This window comes from Hylaeus anthracinus, unplaced genomic scaffold (assembly GCF_026225885.1).
Source record: "Hylaeus anthracinus isolate JK02 unplaced genomic scaffold, UHH_iyHylAnth1.0_haploid 11826, whole genome shotgun sequence".
In the NCBI taxonomy this organism is placed as follows: Eukaryota; Metazoa; Arthropoda; class Insecta; order Hymenoptera; family Colletidae; genus Hylaeus; species Hylaeus anthracinus.
Genome location: NW_026534195.1, coordinates 2612 through 6915, shown reverse-complemented (window position 1 = coordinate 6915; position 4304 = coordinate 2612). Strand labels below are relative to the sequence as shown.

At 54.2% G+C, this 4304-nt stretch overlaps 1 long non-coding RNA gene across 1 annotated transcript; it reads left to right on the top strand.

The window, feature by feature from the left end:
• Positions 1-1450: 1450 nt before the first annotated feature.
• Positions 1451-1797, top strand: LOC128896617 (uncharacterized). The gene is made up of 3 exons (XR_008462045.1): positions 1451-1509; positions 1583-1654; positions 1727-1797. It is a non-coding gene; the product is annotated as an uncharacterized LOC128896617 (long non-coding RNA).
• The last annotated feature ends 2507 nt before the right edge of the window (positions 1798-4304 follow it).

The window sequence follows — 4304 nt, the reverse complement described above, 5'->3', positions numbered from 1 at the left end:
TCAATTGGTAGCAATTAAGAGAACGCAGGCCGCGCCTGGTTAAAATTTCACACTAAGTATTTAGGGCTCTATAGCATTGTTAGAGTATTACGGAATAACCGATACGTGGTACAAGCGGTTGGAGAACACAAGGGTCCTAAAGGTGAGGTCCCATGTATGTAAGTCCGGGCGGCGAGTACGAGCACCTAAACCAGCACGGAATCCCGCAAAAGGCCACGCACCATCATCGCAACGGACGATCGACAAGGGGATGTCATAAACAATTGAAAATATCAACCTCGACAATTTTTATCGGAATTTTGAGGAAGTACCTTTAATCGATTCCCGATGCTTCTACGATCAAAATGATATCTCACATCGCGTAAATCAGACAATTTTTAACGAAATTATATGCAAAATCTGATTGCATAATTGAAAAGTTATTTCGTTAAAAATAGTTCGATTTACGCGCCGTGAGATATTATTTTAATCGGGAGAACGCCAAGAATCCAATGGCATCGCGTTCACGTTGATACGGTCAAGAATAAAGAATTCGATTTTATCAAAAACTGATGAGTCGATCGCCCGTTTGAGCCCAGATCCTTGAGCGAACCCAGGTAGGCACCTACGGTCTCGGTGAAAAGAAGTATTTGGGGTCTCGCTTCGACCACTCGAAAGGGTCAATTTTTTTTCATGGAATAGTCCCCGTGCTCGCGAGCCTAGGCCATGGACCGAGACCCAAACGCTCGTAAAAATCGACCCTTTCAAGTGGTTCCAAATCGTTTGTCGTCGCATTTGGCGACATTTTGGACGCTAGTAGGAACGTGTTTTCTAACAAAATCCGGCGAGTACAGATAATTTATTGCCCGAGCACGAGCATTACATACATGGGACCTCACCTTAAGAAGACATCGACAGCGGCCGACCATATGAAGCCTTGGCTCGACGATGAGGAGGAAGATTTTTCCGAAGACTGTGACAGTGTATATAGTGACAATGGAAACATCTGAGGACAGATGTAGAATCAGAATGGCCGAGTTTAGTATCAGTAAAGTCGCACGGAGCCGTTCGGAGTGAAAGTGAGGGATGGGAAAAACCCACGGGCCAGCGGGCCCGTAACGAGAAGTTTGCGTGGTGGAAGAATGCGAGGGTCTAGGGGATGTTCTAGCCGAAAGGCCAGTTGTTTCTTGGCTGTGAATTTGAGTAGTGTGGTCAAGACGCGCTAAGTCGTATACTTGTATTAAACCATTATTCTAATTTTAAAAACCAAAATAAACACTACATAATGTATTTTACTCTTTCTTTAGCTCTTTTAAGGTATTTTGCTGCCATTGCCTGAGTAGTGAGAAGCTGATCTAAATACTGGATAAATGTTCGTAGACTCATGTACAAAGGTATTGTATGAAAACATACCAAATCTTATCCAATCGTCCCAATCTGATTTTGTACAGATAATGTTTAAGATAGTCTATGAATACGCGATGAGCTCTTTCCAGAGATCCTAATGACTGAAGGTGAAATGCAGTAGAGGTAATTCTTTGAATTTTAAAAATCTTACAAAAGTTTTTCATAATTCCATTACTTCCCTGATCTGTATGAATAGCCCTAGGACAACCGAATCTACTGATAAACTGTTCGGACAAAGCAGCAGCGACAGACACTGAATCGATATTAGGTAAAGGAATAGCATCAGAACACTTAGTTACATTATCCTGAAGCGTCAGTAAATAACGATTGCATCTTGAAGTTAAAGGTAATGGATCCACAATGTCCATCTACACCTATTCGAACGCAACCTTGGGAGTGCCAGTAATTCGCATGGGCTCGCAAAAGGGGCCAATCTCGTCCCAAATGCAAAGGGGAGGGTGGCGCTCCCACCCCGTCCGCCACGTACTGCGGCCGTCACGGTGACGGTCCCAGCGGACGGTGGGGTTACGTATGCGCAGGCGGTGTCGATGGCTAGATCGAAGATCGACCTAGCCAGTGTCGGCATCGCAGCGCTGCGTCCCAGAAGGGGCGTCACCGGGGCCCTGGTCCTGGAGGTGCCAGTTGCCGATAGGGCGTAGAAGGCGGATGCCCTCGCCGTCAAGATGACGGAGGCTCTTTCCGGAACCGGGGTGCGTGTCGCGAGGCCCACGAAGAGGGCGGATCTTAGGATCCGGAGCCTCATCGACTCCGTTACCCAGGAGGAGGTGGCCAGAGCCGTCGTGTTAGCGGGTGAATGCTCTGAGGGGGAAGTGAAGACCGGAGATATCCGGAACGCACCCTCAGGGCTGGGGACGATTTGAGCCCAGTGCCCGGCGGCCGCTGCCAGGAAACTGGCGGTTGCCGGCAAGGTGGCGGTCGGGTGGACCCAGGCTGGCATGGAACCCCTTGCAGCGCTCCCCTGCAGTGCTACCGCTGCCTTGAAGTGGGGCACACGAGGCAGCGGTGCACAGCCGCTGACGACAGGTCCGACCGTTGCTACAATTGTGGCGGTGCGGACCACAAAGCGGCGGCTTGCTCGGCTCTTGCGGTCCTTTAAAAGTACCTGGACGGGGTTGGGAGATGCATCTCCCGCTGCCTTCCCCGTCCGGTTCTCGTCTTGGGGGATTTCAACTCCAAGTCTCAAGCTTGGGGTTCCCCCGGGACAGACGTAAGGGACCGAGAAGTGCTCGACTGGAGCTCTGTCTGTTAAACACGGGCACCGTCAATACGTGCGTGCGGTGGAATGGGGGGTCCATTGTGGGTCTCTCGTGGGCTAGCCCCCCCAGCCGCGCGCCGTATCTCGGGATGGAGAGTGGCGGCAGAGGCCGAATCGTTATCTGACCACAGATACGTGGTCATCGGCCTCTCCGCCGGCAGAAAGGCATAACCCCGACAGTGTCCAGAGGCGGCAAGGCCACCACCGCGATGGGGATTGAAGAAGATGGATGAGGACGCCCTAATTGCGGCAGCCCACGTCGTAGCCTGGCCAGAACATACGGCCGGGCCTGTCGACGGGCAGGTGGAAGCTCAACGGCTCCAGGGCGCAATGACGGCGATATGCGACGCCGCTATGCCCCGGGCCAGGGTCCAGCCGAGGAAGGCTGTGTACTGGTGGTCGCGCGAGATTGCGGATATTCGCACTGAGTGCATCCGCGCGCGATGCCAGTACTCCCGTGCCCGTCGACGACGACAAACGGATGAGAGTGGGTTGCCCAGCTGTACAGAGCCTACCGTGAGAAGGTAGCGGCCCTGCAGCTGGCCATTAAAAGGGCCAAGACCCAGGCGTGGAGTAATCTCCTCGGCTCTCTGGATAGAGATCCTTGGGGGCGCCCATATAAACTGGTGATGGGACGGCTTCGGCCGTGGGCACCCCGGCACAAAGAACCTTGAACCCCAATTCCTCGGGCAGGTCGTGGCCACGCTTTTCCCCCCTGGTAGGGAGGCGGTCCGACCAGTGCCCGGGACAGAGGGCCGCGATATCGAGCAGCCTTCCGGTGTGGGGGTCACGGATGGGAAACGCCCCTGGGCCTGATGGGATACCCGGCCGAGACTGGACTTTGGCCCTGGGCGTCCTCTTCGGCAGGGTGAGGAGGTTGATTACTTCCTGCCTGGAGTCGGGGAAGTTCCCCCGACTATGAAAGTGTGGGCGGATTGTCCTCTTGAGAAAGGACGGAAGGCCCGCGGAGTCTCTCTCCGCGTCCGATATGTCTCCTGGACGAGGCGGGAAAGATGCTGAAACGTATCATCGCTTCTCGCCTCTCCAGACACCTGTCGCGTTGGTCCCTATCTGGCTGACTACCAGTTTGGCTTCAACCGTGGACGCCATTAAGCGTTTGCGGTCCCTCTCGGAGAGCGCAGTCACTCGTGTAACATCCTGGCCTGGGCAGCCATAAGGGAGGCACTCATATACCACCAAGTGCCTCCCTATCTGAGGCAGGTGATTGGGGCCTATCTACGCGACAGGTGGATAGTGTGGGGTCCCACAGAGCTCAGTTTTGGGCCCGTTGTTGTGGAACCTCGGTTACGGCATGGTCCTGCGGGCCCCGCTCCCTGTTGACGCCAGTCTCGTCTGCTTCGCAGACGATACGAGAGTGGTCGCCGTCGGGAGCACGTTCAACAGGACTATCCGCCTAGCAGAGGTGGCAGTGGCGGCTGTCGTCGCTAGGATCCGCGGACTTGGGTTCTGAGTGGCCCCCAAGAAGACCGAGGCCATCTGGTTTCACGGTGGCCCTCGGTGTCGGCCGCTCGCAAGGTCGTGGGTTAGGTCGGAGTGGGTGGCGCCTGCATCGAGGTCGAGAACCGGATAAAATATCTGGGACTCGTCCTCGACAGCTACTGGCGTTTCGAGGCACACTTCG